Source organism: Salmo salar, chromosome 09, assembly GCF_965601325.2.
Source record: "Salmo salar chromosome 09, fSalSal1, whole genome shotgun sequence".
Lineage (NCBI taxonomy): Eukaryota > Metazoa > Chordata > Actinopteri > Salmoniformes > Salmonidae > Salmo > Salmo salar.
This window is the reverse complement of record NC_138299.1, coordinates 9222501-9244814: the sequence shown is the minus strand read 5'-3', so window position 1 is coordinate 9244814 and position 22314 is coordinate 9222501. Positions and strand designations below refer to the sequence as shown.

General features: G+C 42.1%; 1 protein-coding gene across 1 annotated transcript in view; it reads left to right on the top strand.

Annotated features, from left to right (window-relative positions):
• pacrg (parkin coregulated) overlaps positions 1–22314 on the top strand; it is a 275762-nt gene that overhangs the window by 206883 nt on the left and 46565 nt on the right. The gene's annotated exons all lie outside the window — the stretch shown is intronic.

The window sequence follows — 22314 nt, the reverse complement described above, 5'->3', positions numbered from 1 at the left end:
TTCTCGTCATGAACGAGGGGAAAAAATATATTTCCGTTCGTTCAAACATGTCAAACGTTGTATAGCATAAATCATTAGGGCCTTTTTTAACCAGAACATGAATAATATTCAAGGTGGACGAATGCATAGCCTTTTATAACGTATTGGAACGAGGGTACCCAACATGAAGTAGCGCGCCAGGTGTCTAATGGGACATCACCGTTCCATGGCTCTTGTTCGGTCAGATCTCCCTCCAGAAGACTCAAAACACTTTGTAAAGGCTGGTGACATCTAGTGGAAGCAATAGGAAGTGCCAAAATATTCCTAAACCCCTGTGTTTTTCAATGGGATAGGTTTAAAGTCAATACAACACATCAGGTATCCACTTCCTGTCAGAAAATGTCTCAGGGTTTTGCCTGCCAAATGAGTTCTGTTATACTCACAGACACCATTCAAACAGTTTTGGAAACTTTAGAGTGTTTTCTATCCATATATAATAAGTATATGCATATTCTAGTTACTGGGTAGGATTAGTAACCAGATTAAATCGGGTACATTTTTTTTATCCAGACGTGCAAATGCTGCCCCCTAGACCCAACAGGTTAAACAAGTTCTGTTTAGCTAATAAAATGAAAACATTACTTCAAACTACTTTTGGGTACCTTGTTATAACATTACAACATGAAATCCATGTCTTAAACGTTGCTACGTTTCAGAAATGGCAAATAAAATGTGTAATCTGCTTGACACATTAAAGTTACTTACCTTACAGATCACAAAGTCGGCTCATTTCCAGTCCGTTCATATGCAAATCCGTTTGATTCATACACTGGCTTGTCTGGCTGTCATGTTTTCATTTTAACCTGTCTGGGAACCTGGGACGCTTGCGTCCCACCCTAGTCAACAGCCAGTGGAATCGCGTCGCGCGAAATACAAATACCTCATAAATGCTATAACTTCAATTTCTCAAACATATGACTATTTTACACCATTTTATAGATACACCTCTCCTGAATCGAACCACGTTGTCCGATTTCAAAAAGGCTTTACAGCAAAAACAAAACATTAGGTTATGTTAGGAGAGTACCCTGCCAAAAAAAATCACACTGCCATTTTCAAAGCAACTAGCATGCATCACAAATACCCAACACACAGCTAAATGCAGCACTAACCTTTGACAATCTTCATCAGATGACACTCCTAGGACATCATGTTACACAATACATGCATTTTTTGTTCGATAAAGTTCATATTTATATATAAAAACAGCATTTTACATCGGCGCGTGACGTTCAGAAAATATTTTCCCTCAAATGCTTCCGGTGAATCAGCGCTACAATTTACAAAATTACTATTCGAAAACATTGTTAAAATGTAATATTGTCATTCAAAGAATTATAGATTAACATCTCGTGAATGCAACCGCATTGCCAGATTTAAAAATAACTTTACTGGGAAATCACACTTTGCAATAAACGAGGTGGTATGCTCAGAAAAATAGTCTAGGCGATACATGTTAGCGCCATCTTGGAACCATCTAAAATCAAATATACTCTTGTAAATATTCCCTTACCTTTGATTATCTTCATCAGAAGGCACTTCCAGGAATCCCAGGTCCACAACAAATGTAGTTTTGTTCGAAAAAGTTAATAATTTATGTCCCAATAACTCCTTCTTGTTAGCGCGTTCCGAAGGCTACTCATAATGTACGAGGCGCGTGGGACATGTCGTCACGAATGTGCAAAAAATATATATTTACGTTCGTTCAAACATGTCAAACGTTGTATAACATAAATCTTTAGGGCCTTTTTCAACCAGAGCTTCAATAATATTCAAGGCGGACGATTGCATTGTCTTACTAAACGTTTCGGAATGAGAGGGTACCCATGGGTGCCCGCGTCATAGTAGTAATGGCCCTCCCCCTGTGAACAACTTTCCAAGCCTCTCTTTCGGTCAGTTTCTACCGGAGAAGACTCAAACCACTTTGTAAAGACTGTTGACATCTAGTGGAAGCCTAACTTACAGTGTGTTTCATAGGCAAAGTGTTGAAGGTGATTCCACAAATCAGATTTCCACTTCCTGCATGGAATCTTCTCAGGTTTTGGCCTGCCATACTCACAGACACCATTCAAACAGTTTTGGAAACTTTAGGGTGTTTTCTATCCAAATCTACTAATTATATGCATATTCTAGTTACTGGGCAGGAGTAGTAACCAGATTAAATCGGGTACGTTTTTTATCCGGCCGTGTAAATACTGCCCCCTATCCCCAACAGGTTTTAACCTGTCCTTCCCTTATTAGTAGTCCTCTATTATGATTCTTTTTTTTTTCTTTTTCTCACATAGCTTATTAGTACACCCCTCTGGTTGAATATATATGTATCTATTGTAGGTCCTAGGATACAACAATGAATAATGTGAAACAAGTAAAAACCATCAAAGGATACCTTACAACTTACAATAATTAACACCTTGTGAAAACTAACCTGCCAATATTTAAGATTTTGGTCCAGTTGTGTCATTCATTTTTTTTCACAGATTTGTTTGTACACTCACATGGCAATCATAGACTAAAATACTGAATTCTGGTGTGTGGAATTTTGAGGAGATGATTGCTGTGTGGGTGGGAGGTTCTGCCTGTCACTTGTTCTCAGCAGGCAGCCAGTCTCGGAAGGGGGACTTGAAGAGGTAGACTGCAAAGTCCAGGCACTGCTGCTCTCTTTGTTCTGAGTGTTTGCAATGCTAGTGTTTGATACCATTCCATTTACTCCATTCCAGACATTGTTATGAGCCGTCCTCCACTCAACAACCTCCACTGAACTGTATGTATAGCTAGCAACATGTAGATGACCAACTAACTAGATGGAAAATGGTTATTGAAAAATGGTTGAAAAATGGTCCAGTTATCTAATAAAACTGCTTAACGTTACCCTGAATTGTGAATTTCTATGAATGTTGCGAATCATGTCGAGATCAGTGGTGCCTTCATAGTACTTCACCTGTTGGAAAGATAAAAGAAAATCTCCTTGAGGAATGCCATTGAACAGTTGCAGTATCTTGCTAGCTAATGTTATCTAAATAAAACTGTCTGGCTAGCTAGCTGGCTGTAGCTGGCTAGCTGACTAGGCCTTGCTGAGGTAGGCACTTTTTGTCAGGAGGATACTATTTGGCATGACAGGCCCATGCCAAATCTTTTCAGCCTCCTGAGGGGGAAGAGGCGCTACCGTGCCCTCTTCACTACTGTGCGGGTGTGTGTGGACCATGTTAAGTCCTTAGTGATGTGGACACCAAGGAACTTGAAGCTTTCGACCCGCTCCACAACAGACCCGTCGATGTGGATGAGGATATGCTCTTCCCTCTTTCTCCTGTAGTCCATGATCAGCTCCTTGGTCTTACTGACGTTGAGGGAGAGGTTGTTGTCCTGGCACGTCACTGCTAAGTCTCTGACCTCCTCCCTGTAGGCTGACTCATCGCCGTTGATGATCAGGCCTAACACCGTTATGTCGTCAGCAAAATTGTTGATGGTGTTGTAGTCGTGCGTGGCCACGCAGTCGTGGGTGAACAGGGCGCACAGGAGGAGACTAAGCAGACACCCCTGAGGAGCCCCCTTGTTGAGGGTCAGCGTGGCGGAGGTGTTGTTGCCTACCCTCACCACCTGGGGACGGCCCGTCAGGAAGTCCAGGATCCAGTTGAAGAGGGACCGTAGTTTAGTGATGAGCTTTGAGAGGACTATGGTGTTGAACGCTGAGCTGTAGTCTATGAACAGCATTCTCACATAGTTATTTACCCTCTTGTCCAGGTGGGAGAGTGCGGTGTGAAGTGCAATTAAGATTGCGTCATCTGTGGATCTGTTGTGGTGGTATGTGAATTGGAGTCGGTCTAGGGTGTCTGGGATGATGGTGTTTATGTGTCATGACCAGCCTTTCAAAGCACTTCATAATTACAGATGTGAGTGCTACAGGGCGATAGTCATTTAGCCAAGGTACCTTGGAGCTCTTGGGAATAGGGACAATGGTGGTCAGCTTGAAACACATTGGCATTACAGACTGGGACAAGGAGAGATTGAAAATGTTTGTGAAGACACCTGCCAGCCGGTCTTGGTATTCCGTCTGGCCCGGTGGCCTTGTCATTGTTAACCTGTTTAAATGTTTTGCTCACATCGGCCACGGAGAGCAAGATCACACAGTCATCCAGAAAAACAGGGGCTTTCACGCAAGGCACAGTGTTATATTCCTCCTGGGCAACTCATGGCTGGGTTTCCCTTTGTAATCTGTTATCACCTGCAAGCCCTGCCACATACGCCGAGTGTCATAGCCGGTGTAACAAGATTCCACCCTCCTCCTCCTTTTGCATGTTTGATGTCTCGTCGGAGGTTGTAGCAAGATTTCTTGTATGCGTCCGTGTCCATTTCATTGTAAGCGGTAGCTCAAGCCTTTAGCCCAGCGTGGATATTGCCTGTAATCCATTTTAGTTTGGATACATTCTTATAGTCACTGTGGGGATGACATTGTCTATGCACTTATTGATGAAGCCCGTGACTGTTGTGGTAAACTCCTCAATGTTATCGGATAAATCCCGGAAAATATCCCAGTCTGTACTAGCAAAACAGTCTAGCAAAACAATTGAACGCATCACTGGTACCTAATGTTTGACCTTATATTTGTAAACAGCAAGCAGGAAAAGGGAGTCTTGGTCAGATTTGCCGAAGGAAGGATAAAGGAGGGCCTTGTATGTGTTTCTGTTGGTAGAATCTCTCTCCACCACTGCCCTTCTCTCTTTTTCTTTATTCTAGTTGCGTCCCATCTTCTCAATGCCTCTGTTTCTGGCGCCTTTAGTTTCTCTCTCTCTCTCCCTCTGTCTTTATTACCCTCCCTACCCCAATATCCCCCTATCCCTGTCTCGTACTCCATCTCGCTCTCTCTGTCTTTATTACCCTCCCTGCCCCAATATCCCCATATCTCTCTCTTGCGCTCCATCTCTCTTTATGTCTCTTGTCTTAACCCCTTGTCCCCTCCTCCCTTCCATCCCTCAATCCAGTCAGTGTCACACCACACAGTATTACCCCTCTCCTTTCCCTTTGATCAATCACACCCAACAGGTGCTGTAAATTGTGTCCTCTGGCGATGGTCGTAGCAGCATCGCATCTCCAACACCTCCTCCCTCCATCTCCTCCCTCCATCTCTTGCCCCAGTTTGTCAGCCAAGCAAAACCAGCCCTGTCTCCAGCCCCATCACTCATCTTCCCTCCCCTCCCCCCCATCCCCATCACACCATGGGCACAGACAAATAGAATCACGGCGGATAATACACAGCAGCAGCAAAATATATTCAAATAAATAGCCCTACCTAGCCCGAGCGGAGGAGTAATGGCTGCAATTTATATGGCCTGACGCCATGTACAGAGTGGGACGCTAATGAGGAAAGCACAGGCAATGCTGACATCCATATTCTCAGCAGCCCCAATGTTGTTGTGTTACAGCCTGAATTTCAAATGGATTAAATTGATATTTTTGGGTCACTGGCCTATACACATTACCCCATAAGGTCAAAGAGGAATTACAAATTAATAAAAAATGAAAAGGTGAAATGTCTTAAGTATTCAACCCTTTTGTCATGGCAAGCCTATATAAGTTCAGAAGGGCACCTATTGGTAGATATATAAAAAAAGGTTTTAAAAAACAGACATTGAATATCCCTTTGAGTGTGGTGAAGTTACTAATTACAGTTTGGATCATGTGTCAATACACCCAGTCACTACAAAGATATAGGTGTCCTTCCTAACTCCGAAGGGAACTGCTCAGTGCCAATGGTGACTTTAAAACAGTTACAGAGTTTAATGGCTGTTACTCCACAATACTAATCTAATAGACAGTGTGAAAAGAAGGACAACTGTACAGAATAAAAATATTTAAAAAACACGCATTCTGTTTGCAACAAGGCACTACTAAAGTAATACTGCAAAAAAAAGTGGCAAAGCAATTAACTTTTTGTCCTGAATACAAAGTGTTATGTTTGGGGAAAATCCAATACAACACATTACTTAGTACCACTCTCAATATTTTCAAGCATAGTGGTGGCTACATCATGTTATGGGTATGCTTCTAATCATTAAGGACTGGGGAGTTTTTCATGATAAAAAAAAGAAACGGAATGGAGCTAAGCACAGGCAAAATCCTAGAGGAAAACCTGGCTTAGTCTGCTTTCCACCAGACACTGGGAGTTGAATTCATCTTTCAGCAGGACAATAACCTAAAGACAGTGAATGTTCCTGAGTTTGACTTAAATCTACTTGAAAATCTATGGCAAGACCTGAAAATGGCTATCTAGTAATGATCAACAACCAATTTGACAGAGCTTGAAGAATTTTTTTAAAGAATAATGGCAAATGTTGCACAATCCAAGGGTGGAAAGCGCTTAGAGACTTACCCAGAAAAACTCACCGCTGTAATCGCTGCCAAAGGTGCTTCTACAAAGTATTGACCCTGGGGTATGAATACTTACGTAAATGAGATATTTCTGAATTTAATTTAATACATTTGCAAAAAAATCGTAAAAAAGGTTTTCACTCTGTCATTATGTGATATTGTGTATAGATGGGTGAGAAAAAAATCTATTTAATCCATTTTGAATTCAGGCTGTAACACAATAAAATGTGGAATAAGTCATTTATGTCTTATTGTTCCTCCTCTTATTTTCTTCCCTCTAGTTTTAGTGGGGGGGGAGGGGGGGTGTCGCCTGTCATAGTTTTCCTTTGATCAAAGCCACCGCTGTCTGGTATTTTACTTTTAACGAGTCATTGTTTGTTAGACGTTGGCCCAACATTGGCAGACAGTGTGTCTGGTGATTTAAAGGCTGGCGTCCTGCTGTGTACTGCTGTCCCACACATGCACACATATGCACCATGGTTTCCGTTATGAAAATGTTGTGCCAGACATTTGAGAAATTTACCGGATCCATATTCATTGGGTGCATAACCTGTTTAGGGCGTCCACCTTCGGTGCTCAGAATGACAAAAATCACTTCTAGATTATGCTAATTCATCTTAACAGAACATGCAAGTCGAATGCAATGACGTGCGTCCTTACCGCACATGTTGAAGATGTTAGAATAACGGTCAACATTTACTTTTCACCATAAAAATGCACCTTTATAATAAACCTTTTACAATCGCTTTTGCAGACTTATGTAAGATAGCCTACTACTCATCATCTGATGAGTAGATTGGATAGTCATAATTAAGGCTAATAATATAACTCAATCCCTGTTCGCAAAAAAGCCTGTTCAATGTCTATAGGCAATGTCAGATACGTTTCTTATTTCTTGGCATGGGAAAACACATTTCATGCGATTCTTCTACAATTTATGTGATTGGAGACCAGAGGCTGGAACCAAATTTATTTACCAATCGTTTCGTTCTTAGCAGAACCATTATTTATTTTTGTTCTGTTCCACTGTTCTGACGAGCAAAATAAAGTTAACTGGTTCAAACCCCCCAAAAAAGCAACTGTGTATATTGTTCCTTTCTGTTCCTTTGTAAACATGAAATTATTTCACCAATGGATAGAGGAGCTTGCTATGGAGTGGGCAAGCTATGTACATGCATTGGACAGACAAGTGTAGTGTATTACATGCAACTGAATTTTTAAAACATTTTATTTCACCTTTATTTAACCAGGTAGGCTAGTTGAGATCAAGTTCTCATTTGCAACTGTGACCTGGCGAAGATAGCGCAAAGCAGTTCGACACAGACAACACAAATGTTGCAGGTAGGGAGAGAGCTGGGCATCTTAATATGACATGAATCATCTGAATTAGGCCCACCGAATTATACCTTCGGAGGAGCGGCTTCTATGAACAAACTTTGAACTTCAGAGAGTTGGCTTAACTAATGTTGGATCAGAGCTAGCCCTTGATCATGACTCTCAGTTCCATTACATTACACATAATGCCGCCTAGAGTTTGAGAACTTGACCAGAGCTAGCTAACAAGCTAGCTAGCTAACAAGCGTGTGTGTACAGAGCGGCACCAGAATTAAAATAAAAACATGTCTTACCTTTTTGTAGTTAATACATCCAATGTGAATAGTAGTAACTTTAGTATCCTTAACTAGCATTGCAACGTTAATCCAGTGTTCTCTAATTAAAAATCTGTAGCTCATTTCTGAATCACGCCTGTAACGTCAGTAGCCTTAGGCGGTGTTAGGCGGAGCGACACAGGGGAACCCAAGAGCAGACTCAGATGAGGAAACTGTAAGGGGTGCGTAACTGGTGGCAGGGAAGTCAAACGCAGGAGAGCAGAACTTGGTGAATAGCCGGAGCAGTTTAATATATAAAACTAACGGCACATAAAACAACAAACATATGGGTACAAAACCCGTAGCGCACCAGCAACACATAGCACAAGAACTTACAATAAACAATTCCCGACAAGGACATGGGGGAAACAGAGGGAAAATATACAACATGTAATTAGGGAATTGAAACCAGGTGAGTGTGAAAACAAGACAAAACAAATGGAACATGAAAAATGGATCGGCGATGGTTAGAAGACCGGTGACGTCGACCGCCGAACACCGCCCGAACAAGGAGAGGAACCGACTTCGGCAGAAATCGTGAAAGAAACAGGGATGAATGAACCAAAATATTTATCGTTACACAGAGAGATATGGAGTGCAGATCCGGGGACGCTCGGATGAGTCGCAGAAAAACCAGATGTGGAGATTGAGGTTGGAGTTAGCTGAGTAGAACAGGGTAAACAGGTCCTGAGGGGAATCCAAGGTAGTGGTGGTGATTAAAATCCAGAGCAAGATAGTTGGGTGGTGAGATGTGGAACAGGAGCCAGAGACAGAGCGGTAACTGCAATCAGAGGATAAACGGTATCAGGCAGGGAAACAGGCACAGCAGAGTAACAGGATCTTGAATAATCATAAATGGCTAGAATCATGAACTGACTGAGCAGAGATTACAATCTGGAAGAATGGAAGTGGCAGGACTGAGTATTTGTAGAGGTCTTGATTATGGAACGAGTTGCAGCTGGTAGGGATCTGCTCTGACTCCAGCACACCTGTCTTCAACCATACAATCACACAGAGAGAAAGAGGGAGAGAGAGAGAGAGAGTACAGGGGGAGTAACTGCAGGTCAAGAAAACACCAGAGGGCGTAGTAGGAGCAGATGTGACACTATGCATGCTTCGGATAGAGGGGGAGGGGCAGATAGCCTGCACACACACTGGCAAAGAATTTCAGCTGGCGGGCAGATGGACATCTGAGTGACAGTGAGGGCTTTGTTGCATATTTTGTGGGACTGGAAAAAACTGACCGGAACATAAAAGAATGTTATTAACTTCTATGGGCGTCCCACCCTAGTCAACAGCCAGTGGAATCGCGTGGCGCGAAATACAAATACCTCAAAAATGCTACAACTTCAATTTCTCAAACATGACTATTTTACACCATTTTAAAGACAAGACTCTCGTTAATCTAACCACATTGTCTGATTTCAAAAAGGCTTTACAGCGAAAGCAAAACATTAGATTATGTCAGGAGCGTACCCTGCCAAAAATAATCACACAGCCATTTTCAAAGCAAGCATATATGTCACAAAAACCATAACCACAGCTAAATGCAGCACTAACCTTTGATGATCTTCATCAGATGACACTCCTAGGACATTATGTTATACAATACATGCATGTTTTGTTCAATCAAGTCCATATTTATATCAAAAACCAGCTTTTTACATTAGCATGTGATGTTCAGAACTAGCATACCCACCGAAAACTTCCGGTGGGTATACAATTATTTTAAGAATTATAGATACAGAACTCCTTTATGCAATCGCGGTGTCAGATTTTAAAATAGCTTTTCAGCGAAAGCACATTTTGCAATATTCTGAGTACATAGCTCGGCCATTACGGCTAGCTATTTTGACACCCACCAAGTTTGGGGCTCACTAAACTCAGAATTACTATTAGAAAAATTGGATTACCTTTGCTGTTCTTCGTCAGAATGCACTCCCAGGACTTCTACTTCAACAACAAATGTTGTTTTGGTTCCAAATAATCCATAGTTATATTCAAATAGCTCCATTTTGTTCATGCGTTCAGGTCACTATCCGAAGGGTGACGCGCGAGCGCATTTCGTGACAAAAAAAATTCAAAATATTCCATTACCGTACTTAGAAGCATGTCAAACGCTGTTTAAAATCAATTTTTATGCTATTTTTCTCGTAAAATAGCGATAATATTCCAACCGGGCAACGTTGTATTCATTCAAAGGCTGAAAGAAAAAAATGGAGTAGTCTCGTGAACGCGCATCTCAGTCTCACTGTCCCCAGGCTGACGGGGTCAAACTCTGCTGCTGTTCTTTGCCCAGAGACAGCAGACACCCCATTCCACTTTCTGACGGCTTTAGAGAGCCAATGGAAGCCTTAGAAAGTGTCACGTTACAGCACAGATGCTGTATTTTTGATAGAGATGCAACAGAAGGACAACAAATTGTCAGACAGGGCACTTTCTGTATGGAATCTTCTCAGGTTTTGGCCTGCCATATGAGTTCTGTTATACTCACAGACACCATTCAAACAGTTTTAGAAAATTTAGAGTGTTTTCTATCCAAATCTACTAATTATATGCATATTCTCGTTTCTGGGCAAGAGTAGTAACCAGTTTAAATCGGGCACGTTTTTTATCCGGCCGTGTAAATACTGCCCCTTACTCCCAACAGGTTAACCTCTATGGGCTATGTGGGACGCCCCTGGTACACCCTATCAACAACAGGTGAAATATCAAGAGCGCCAAATTTGAAAACAATTAAATGTCATAATTCAAATTTCTCAAACATACAACTATCTTACACCCTTTGAAAGATAAACATCTCCTTAATCTAACCACGTTGTCCGATTTCAAAAAGGCTTTACGGCAAAAGCATAAAGTTAGATTATGTTAGGAGAGTACATTGACAATAGCTGTGTGTAATGTTTTGTCAATTCAAAGACTGGCGTCACCAAAAGCAGAAAACCAGCTAAAATGATGCACTAACCTTTGACAATCTCCATCAGATGACACTCCTAGGACATTATGTTAGACAATGCATGCATTTTTTTGTTCTATCAAGTTCATATTTATATCCAAAAACAGCGTTTTACTATGGCGTTGATGTTGAGGAAATCGTTTCCCTCCAATAACCGCCAGTCAAGCAGCACAACAAATTAAATAATTACTATTCGAAAACATTGGTAAAATATTATATTGTCATTCAAAGAATTATAGATTTACATCTCTTGAACGCAACCGGATTGCCAGATTTAAAAATAACCTTACTGGGAAATCACACTTTGCAATAATCTGAGCACTGCGCCCAGAAAAATACGCTTTGCGATACAGACTAACCGCCATGTTGGAGAGATCTAAAATCGAAAATACTATGTAAATAATCCATTACCTTTGATTCTCTTCATCAGATGTCACTTCCAGGAATCCCAGGTCCATATCAAATGTAGTTTTGTTCGAAAAAGCTCATAATTTATGTCCAAAAAGCTCCGTGTTGTTAGCACATGATCTATGCTCGCCGGACTTGTCTTCATAAACGAGGGGGGAAAAAATAGTTACGTTCGTTCAAACATGTCAAACGTTGTATAGCATAAATCATTAGTGCCTTTTTAACCAGAACATGAATAATATTCAAGGCGGACGATTGCATTCTCTTTTAAAACGTATTGGAACGAGAGTACCCAACATGAACTCGCGCGCCAGAGTCTAATCGGCCACCACCGTTCCAAGGCTCTTGTTCGTTCAGTTCTCACAGTATAAGACTCAAAACACTTTCTAAAGACTGGTGACATCTAGTGGAAGCCATAGGAAGTGCTCAACAATTAATAAGCCCCTGTGTGTTTCAATGGCATAGGCTTAAAGGTAATTCAACACATCAGGTATCCACTTCCTGTCAGAATCTGTCTCAGGGTTTTGACTGCCATATGAGTTCTGTTAAACTTACAGACACCATTCAAACAGTTTTAGAAAATTCAGAGTGTTTTGTATCCAAACCTGAACAATAATATGCATATTCTAGCTTCTGAGTTGGTGTAGGAGGCAGTTAAAAATGGGCACATATTTTTTTCAAAATTCTCAATACTGCCCCCTAGCCCCAAGAGGTTAATTAACCGGTTCCCATGATTTTAAAATAACGGTTCTGTTCCAGAACACTATCGAATGCTTTGTTTCTCAGTTCTGTTCCTCGAAAAATGTCTCGGTTTTCAGTTCTGTTCCCTGAACCGGTTCCAACCCGATTGCATTTAGAATTGTTGCGCAATGATTGGGCGCATTTATAAGGCCAATCATTTAGCAACAATTCTAAATGCAATCGTGTGTTGAAAATCGTTTTTTGGCAAGTTTGTTTTTTGACAATAATGCGCTGTCTGACAGATTTTCCGCTCAAAGGCTCTGTATGCTCTGTATTCCACAAAATTATGCAAATTAACCCATAGACGGATAAGCATGACCAGTCAAATGTATTTACATCAACTGGTATTTCCATAATTAAAAGGCTCAAAAGCATTATTTAGCAGTAGGATTTTGTATCTTATTCCGGACAATTGGCCGGAAACCCTGGCATGCACAGACACACTCACCCTTACACCAAAAACGCAATAACACACACACTATCAGTATAATCACTACTATCCCTGGTGTATAATGGCATCTGCTAATAATAACTAAACATATGTATGAGTGGCAACGAGGTGGGCAGGAGGGAGTCTATTGTTTGTTTTCCACACTCCGTTTGGTGTGTTCGCCCATCGCTCATCCTTAGCCCTCTGTGGTGTAAAGTGACGGTAGAGAGGAGCGAGAGGTAGAGGGATAGAAGGGAGAGATGGGGAGGGGAGAGAGAGAGAGGAAGCAGAAAACAGAGTTTCCTGGCAGAGGTATAGCGGATGGGGAAAGGGGGATACCTAGTCAGTTGTCCAACTGAAGGCAATGCTTTTCATTGTCTGTGTGCGTGTGCATGTCTGAGAGAGTGTGCATGAGTGTGTTTGTGTGAGAGAGACCGTAGGGGTCGTAATAGCAGTCATTTTGTGCTACCACCTAAATCCAATGACAATTAATTTATTCATTTAAAATCAAATCACATTTTATTGGTCGCATACACATGTTTAGTAGGTGTTGTTGCGGGTGTAGCGAAATACTTGTGTTCCTAGTTCCAACAGTGCAGTAATGTCTAACAATACACAACAATACACACACGTCTAAAAGTAAAATAATGGAATTAAGAAATATAGTACGTATAATATAGTATGTATATATATATATACTACCGTTCAAAAGTTTGGAATAGCCTTCATTTCTCAGAACAAGAATAGACTGACGAGTTTCAGAAGAAAGTTCTTTGTTTCTGGCCATTTTGAGCCTGTAATTGAACCCACAGGTGCTGATGCTCCAGATACTCAACTTGTCTAAAGAAGGCCAGTTTTATTGCTTCATTAATCAGAACAACAGTTTTCAGCTGTGCTAACATAATTGCAAAAGGGTTTTCTAATTGATTTTAAAATGATAAACTTGGATTATCTAACACAACGTGCCATTGGAACAAAGGAGTGATGGTTGCTGATAATGGGTCTCTGTACGCATATGTAGATATTCCATTAAAAATCTGTTGTTTCCAGCTACAATTGTCATTTACAACATTAACAATGTCTACACTGTATTTCTGATTAATTTGATGTTATTTTTTAAATGGGATATTGTTTTAGCTTTTCTTTAAAAAACAAGGACATTTCTAAGTGACCCCAAACTTTTGAACGGTAGTATATATACAGTACCAGTCCAAAGTTTGGACACACCTACTCAAGGGTTTTTCTTTATTTTTACTATTTTCTACATTGTAGAATAATAGTGAAGACATAAAAACTATGAAATAACACATATGGAATCATGTAGTAATCAATAAAGTGTTAAACAAATCAAAATATATTTTATATTTTATGTTCTTCAAAGTAGCCACCCTTTTCCTTGATGGCAGCTTTGCACACTCTTGGCATTCTCTCACCACCCCCTTGCGGACGGTGCCGTTGCCGTACCAGGCGGTGATAAAGCCCAACAGGATGCTCTCCATGGTGCATCTGTAAAAGTGTGTGAGGGTCTTAGGGGCCAAGTTAAATTTCTTCAGCCTCCTGAGGTTGAAGAGGCGCTGTTGCGCCTTCTTCACCACACTGTCTGTGTGGGTGGACCATTTCAGATTGTCAGTGATGTGTACGCAACTGCAGCTCTGTCGATGTGGATGGGGGCATGCTCTCTCTGCTGTCTCCTGAAGTCCACAAGTCCACTCTTTCATTTTGTTGACATTGAGAGAGAGGTTATTTTCATGGCACCACTCTACCAGGTCCCTCACCTCCTCCCTGTAGGCTGTCTCGTCATTGTTGGTAATCAGGCCTACCATTGTTGTGTAGTCTGCAAACTTGATGATTGAGTTGGAGACATGCGTGGCCACATAGTCATGGGTAAACAGGGAGTACAGGAGGGGGATGAGCACGCACCCTTGTGGGCTGCCTGTGTTGAGGATCAGCTTAGTGGAGTTGTTGTTGCCTACCTTCACCACCTGGGGGCGGCCCGTCAGGAAGTCCAGGACCCAGTTACACAGGGCGGGGTTCAGCCCCAGGGCCCCAAGCTTAATTATGAGCTTGGAGAGTACTATGGTGTTGAAGGATGAGCTGAAGTCAATGAACAACATTCTTACATACAGTAGGTATTCCTCTTGTCCAGATGGGATAGGGCAGTGTGCAGTGATCCACGGATGATTGCATTATCCTTTGATCTATTGGGGCGGTATGCAAATTGCAGTTGGTCTAGGTTGTCGTGTAAGGTGGAGGTCATATGATCCTTAACTAGCCTCTCAAAGCACTTCATGATGACAGAAGTGAGTGCTACGGGGCGATAGTCATTTAGCCTACATTTACACTTATCTGAGAAAAACAGGGCCCTTAAATTAGCAACCTGCAGCCACAACTCTCTGTTGTTAAGATGCACACACAGGTCCGCAAATCACAAATAACCATATTTTAAAAAACAATTGATCTCAGGAAATAATGAACTAAACAATCCCACTTTATTCATTAACAACAGAGCGGCAGTGGCACAGAGAAAAGACAATAATCGGACGATGCTGGCCGCACATATACACACGCATGCTTGCGCGCACACACACACAAACAACTCAAATTGCCCCTCTTGACCAATGACAAGGCTTTGTTAATTAGCCCAAGGGAGATATTAACAAAGACTTCTCTCCCTCCTCCCTGCCTCGGCCTGCCTCCTGCCTTTATGTAAATACATTCAACACTTGCCATTTAAAAAGCCCCCACGCTCATAAACCTGGCTGGATAGAGAGTTGCTCCCTGGCCTGTTTATGGAGCTCCTCTCCTCTCGGCTCGGCTCTCGCTTGAGTCCCAGAGACACTGCTCCATCCTCATAAAGAAGGGCCCTTCACTGACTAGTGGTAAAAACAATCATCATAACTTCACGCCAACTTGTGGCACTTTTAGCCCCTCACAGCTTAACCCACTAGATGCTGATCTGAGGTCAGTTAAGTGTTTGACCACATAATGGTTAAGGTTAGGGTTGTGGTAAGGTTGAACTGATCCTAGATCTTTGCCTACAGGAAATGTTGAAACTTCAGAGTGGTTAATGCCTTTTTTTCTCTCATCCTCTACCCTGGTGAGTACTATTGCTCCAACTTAGGGAGTGTGGCCATCGTTAGCCTAGCCTATTCACGGGGATCTGTTCAGAATGCAGTACGCTGCCCAACGGTCCGGCTACCATTGTTGGGCCAAAGTCATTTTAATCACGGCGACGAACACCTAGTGATTTACAAGCCTCCGCTTCCCCGCGTCCACTTCAGCCAATCATATTAAAGAGATAAATAACCAGACCAATAAAAGCGCTCAGGGGAATGGGCTAGAATGCTAACCATAGAGGATGAGGAGGTGGTGGGCGGGTGGGGCTTGGAACTTTTAGAGGGGGGCTGTTTGAGTGATGTTATTGGCGGCGGTGATGTCATCTCGTTCATCTCGGAGCACTTCATTACACTAATGGAATGGCTGGGAGTGCCTCTCCGTATGGATGGGAGCCAAGCACCTTTATGGAGGCTAAAGTGGTTCCATTTGGGAATTAATTTGCCAAGCACGCCGCCCCCACATCTGTACAGTCACCGCACTGCAGTGCACTAGCCACCAGCCACAGTGTGTGGTAAACAGCCTGGACTCTCTTACCCTGAGCCAATAGCACCAACAATGGCAACAACCAACCCCCTTTCAAACAAATAGGCTAGCACTAGTCAGTCTGGGTCTAAAGTAGGCAAAGCAGAATGAAGCAGGGATTCTGAGGGGAGGTTTTGTGTGTTTGAGTGGCAGGCATAATCCACCGTGAGGCGTACTACTCTTTGCCTCTCTAATCGTTTTTTGTTTAAAAATTGGAACTTAATTGGAGGTGTGCTAAAGATTGTTAATGGGTTCTTGTATTCGCTTTATAATGAGTTTTTGTCATCTCAGAATCTCAGCTAGAATGATTGGTTTCTATGCAGTCATACCCATTGTGGAGTTAAGGGTTGTTTTTTCTGATTGGCAATTGCAACATCAGAAGTGTCCAGTAATCATATCAATCATATAAAACCATAATATCTCCCTCTTTCTTTCTCTCTCACTCTCTCGCTCTCTCACTCGCCACCTGACGCCCACATTTTGCCTCAGCATGTGTTGCTTTACAAGAGCGCTTCCACTGGTTCCATTCCTCCTTTTTATTGTCCAACTCTCTCCGTCCGACTGCCTTCTTCCTTCCTACCGCCCTCTTCAGAATCGTTTTTCTATCCACTTGTCCCACTATTGTCAATGGTGCTTGACCTGTAAGTCTGTAAGGCTGCCATCCATGACCGCTCTACAAATGGGCCAAGAGTCCTAGAAATATATGCCCAGGCTAGCTATAAATGCCCACCTCAATGTTTAGCGAGGAAAGATCCTCTGGCATTAAAGTGAAAACACATCATCTTCGTGGAGAGTTATACCTCTAAATCCCATCTCCCTAATGTATTATTCAAAGGATTCCATGGCTCAAGTAGAAGAAAATCTAAACTCAACAAATAACAAACATTTTCTTGTACCAACTTCAACATATGCTCGCCATCCTATTAAGAAGTGTAAATGAGGTTTTCCACGAGCAAGGCGCGACAGTCTCCACATACCAGACACCTGTTCAGAGTGCAAAAGTACACTCGGCCAAGCTGTTCGCCCTGCATATCAATTCATTCACTACTAACGGCGCCTAGTCAAGGTCGCTGCCCGCGAGGGGTGTTCGGTGTGAATAAAAATCGTTTTTATTTATTATTTATGACAGTTGCTAATTTGATGTCTTCATAGCAAGGCTCACATTATGTCAGATGAATAGTGATTTCTGCTCACGGAGTAGTATGGAAACGTGCTCTATTGATGTGATGTATTTTTCCACGTAACAAATGGCACCCTATTCCGCATGTAGTGCACTACATTTTGTCCAGAGCCATATGGGCCCTGGCCTATCCTGCACTTATGTAGGCAATAGGGTGCCATTTGGGTATTATGTGTAGAGAGGGTGTTAATGACTGAGTGGTGCTGCAGTAAAATGAATCTCATCAAACACTGGCTAAAATGATTGTCACCCTTTGGCACTTATATCTCTCTTTTATATTATAGCGATGGCTGATGATGAATATAGTGATTGACTGTAATATTATTGTGACGAACATGGGTTTACCATAGCCACCATTGTAAAAATGAATAGCTTATACTGTAACTCCGACACATAAGATACCTTTTATCAAGAGCGTATAGCATACCCACCATCGTATAGCAAGGCAGTTGTTAGTGGTTGAAGAAAAATTGGCTGATAACAGTGAAACAGAATTAGAAAGAGGTTTGTAACATTCTGCTAGCTAGGGGAGGACTTGGACTGGACTGGCCTTGTCTTGGGATATGCAATAGGAAAATAGTCTATCTCGGTATTGAGTTTGCATACCGCTCTCATTCTCACATCTAATAAGACTGCACATGGACTCACTCGTGAATTTCACGCTCATAAACCATTTTGGTAGCTTTTTTTTGTCTCCATGTGCTTCCAGCCAATGGTATCATCGCATCCAGCATAAAGTAAGCAGAGGGTTTATTCTTCACAGTTTTCTGTACTTTGGGGCTTTTGTATTTTTCCAACGTAGCCTATAGGCCTGCTGCTACAGTATGAATCATTTTCTTATGGCATTTCAGTCCTAGAAATATGAATATACATAAAATAACATACAGTCATGTCTCAAGTCACAACCACTGAGACAATCATCCCCCGCTCGTTCAAACAAATGGGAAAACACTGAGTATTAGATCTTTGACTAGAACAACAGTGAGTGATTGAGAGTCACACTCACAGCAGCAACATGCATATCAGTACGTGGCTGCCGTGAACGGCCACGTCCCAAATAGGGCTCCGGTCAAATTTAGTGCACATTCGGGAATATGGTGCCATTTTGGATGTGGCCATGAATGTCTCAGTCCATTAGTCACGTAGGGTGTAAATAATGCAACGTGATACACTCCCTCTAGATTGGATTTCTCCTACTGCCGTAAACAAACATTTGCACTTCTGCTTGGTGTGAAATTGCAACTAACTTATCTTTGCTTTTTTTCAACCTTCACCTTTCGTACACCGTTGTTGTATGAAGGGCGCAGCCATTTGACGATGGTGCAATGGAAGAAATGTGTTATTGAATATTTTTTTGCATTGACGCAAATGGTGTTCTCCTACTTGTATTTGTTATGATACAGGATTATAGAGATAAAGATAGAGTTTTCTCAGAGACAGTTAGTTCTAAGATACTGTTGTATGAATGACACAATGCCAATTCGTTTTGCATTACCAACTAGGCATGGTGCTGTACCCCTGTTCCTGTCACTCATTACACACACACACACACACACACACACACACACACACACACACACACACACACACACACACACACACACACACACACTGTTTTCTCATGAGGGAGATAGGCAGAGCTCAGTGGCAGTAAAGCTCATAAGGACATCTGTCTTCACCTCCCCCCTTTCTCCCCCAAGTTCACTTTCACACAAGACCATTTCCCAGGCAAAGCCCTCTGGCAACTTGCCTCCTCTTCCAATATCCCTCGTTCCTCTCTCCCCTCATTTCCCCTCATCCTCTTCTCTCACGCCTCAGTCTCTCTCCCCCTACGCCCTTCCCTCATTCTTTCTCTTCTCCCCTCAATCTCTCGTTTCTCCCCTCACTCTCTGGCTTCACCAATGCCTTTTTCTTCACCAATATCTTTCACAGCCAGCAAGCCCTGTTCCTCTACACACCCAACTGTAACATAGGCCTTTTTGATTACTGACCTCTACTGTTTTCTCAAGGTACCCTCTCAGTATGTTGCTGGTCATGGCTAAGTGTGTGCGTGTTTGTGTGTGTGTGTGTGTGCCTGTGTGTTTCAAAGTGCAGCTAGGCCTTGTTTGTTTTCAGTTGTCCTGTGCTATGCGAGGCGAGGTGGTGGTTTGCCTGTGTGTCCCTGGCAGGGATTGATCCCCTCCCAGTGTAACAGGGTTCATTATGTTTTTGCCACTGCAGAAATGTATATTTCATGTTTAGGTATTTTAATTGGTTGGTTCAAGTCAGATGTCAATAAGGTGTAATGTCATTGGCTACGCTTGCAGATAGGGGGAGATTGCAAACGTAATTTCTTCCCAGTCTGATATTGATATGCAAGCGGTAGGTCACGTTCTAAAATAGTGTGTTGTATTTATTCTGTTTACGTATTTACAGTGTGTACGAGTTCTCTATGTACATGTCCTGATGTATATATATGTGTATAGTACCTGTTAGATATTGGAGGCATCCTGGGATGTGCTTTTGTATGTTATTGTTGTAAGAGCGAGTTAGCTAGCATGCTCTAATTCAATGGTCACCAAACTTTTCTGAGTTAAGATCACTTTTTGAGTCAAAATGCAAGCTGAGATCTACCACATTTTTTTTTAACATGACTTAAAAAATGTAAGCCTTTGCAACATTAACCAATTAAAAACAGTTTTGTAGCAATAAGGTTTGTGCAGTAGGCCATAGGCCCAATACATTATCACTGCATAATGGTTATGCTTGAATTGCCCTGCCAGTGTCGTTCTTCTCAGACAATTTTTTTATTATATATAAAAAAAAATATATAATAGGTATATGATCACACAGGTAATAGATCATTTGTTGTGTTACTGGTGAGCATAATCATTCGTTTTTTTTTACTGGACTGATGGGCCAGTCTGAGGGGAGAGAGAGAGCATCGGTGAGGATGCCTCTCACCCGACTCATCGTCCCTCCGCTCTCCCTCCGTCCGCTGACTAAAGGGGACACAGTCTTCCAGCTGATGGTGAAACAATTAATTATTGCAATATTTCTGCCTCATGCACCAATTCATGTTGTTACTCCTATGACCAGAGAAAGTGAAATATTCCTCGATATTAAAAAAGACACAAGCCGCTAATAATAGCAACACAAGCTTATTGGAACACTTTTCTGTACTCATTCATTACAGCTGCAGTGGAAGTAGGGAGAACGCGCATTTTATGTCTTATAAAAGTGTTGAGCAAAGTGTTGACAGTGCTGAATAACAACTTAATCATGAACTTACTCATAAAAACAGCAGCTCTTTGCTGTATTCGTTGAGTCTCTCTCTAGTCATGGTTTTAAAAATGTGAAATCTCACAGTATCAAATTTAGTGTGTGTTTGAGGTTTCTTTTTACATCCTATGGACAGGTGTGTGCCTTTCCAAATCATGTCCAATCAATTGAATTTACCACAGGTGGACTCCAATCAAGTTGTAGAAACATCTCAAGGCTGATCAATGGAAACAGGATACACCTGAGCTCAATTTCTAGTCTCATAGCAAAGGGTTTGAATACTTATGTAAGTAAGGTATTTTTTTAAATCGCTTTGTCATTATGGGGTGTTGTGTGCATTCAGAAAGTATTCAGACTTCTTTCCTTTTTCCACATTTGATTTGAGTCCACCTGTGGTAAATTCAATTGATTGGACATGATTTGGAAAGGCACACACCTGTCTATATAAGGTCCCACAGCTGACAGTGCATGTCAGAGCAAAAACCAAGCCATGAGGTTGAAGGAATTGTCCGTAGAGCTCCGAGACAGGATTGTGTCGAGGCACAGATCTAGGGAAGGGTACCAAAAAATGTGCAGCATTGAAGATCCCCAACAACACAGTGGCTTCCATTATTCCTAAATGCAAGAAGTTTGGAACCACCAAGACTCTTCCTAGAGCTGGCCGCCCGGCCAAACTGAACAATCGAGGGAGAAGGGCCTTGGTCAGGGAGGTGACCAAGAACACGATGGTCACTCTGACAGAGCTCCAGAGTTCCTCTGTGGAGATGGGAGAACCTTCCAGAAGGACAACCATCTCTGCAGCACTCCACCAATCAGGTCTTTATGGTAAAGTGGCCAGATTGAAGCCACTCCTCAGTCAAAGGCACATGACAGCCCACTTGGAGTTTGCCAAAAGGCACCTAAAGACTCTCAGTCCACGAGAATCAAGATTCTCTGGTTTGATGAAACCAAGATTGAACTCTTTGGCCTGAATGCCAAGCGTCACGTCTGGAGGAAACGTGGCACCATCCCTACGGTGAAGCATGGTGGTGGCAGCATCATGCTGTGGGGATGTTTTTCAGCAGCAGGGACTGGGAGACTAGTTAGGATCGAGGGAAAGATGAACGGAGCAAAGTACAGAGAGATCCTTGATGAAAACCTGCTCCAGAGCGCTCAGGACCTCAGACTTGTGCAAAAGTTCACTTTCCAACAGAACAATGACCCTAAGCACACAGCCAAGACAACGCAGGAGTGGCTTCAGGACATGTCTCTGAATGCTCTTGAATGGCCCAGCCAGAGCCCAGACTTGAACCCGATCGAACATCTCTGGAGAGACCTGAAAATAGCTGTGCAGCAACGCTCCCTATCCAACCTGACAGAGCTTGAGAGGATCAGCTGAGAAGAATGGGAGAAACTCCCCAAATACAGGTGTGCCAAGCTTGTAGCATCATACCCAAGAAGACTCAAGGCTGTAATCGCTGCCAACAGTGCTTCAACAAAATACTGAATAAAGGTTCTGAATACCTTTGTAAATGTGATATTTCCATTTCTTATATTTTTATATTTGCTAGAATTTATAAGAACCTGTTTTTGCTTTGTCATTATGGGGTATCGTATGTAGATTGATGAGAGAAAAAAAACGATTTAACCCATTTTAGAATAAGGTTGT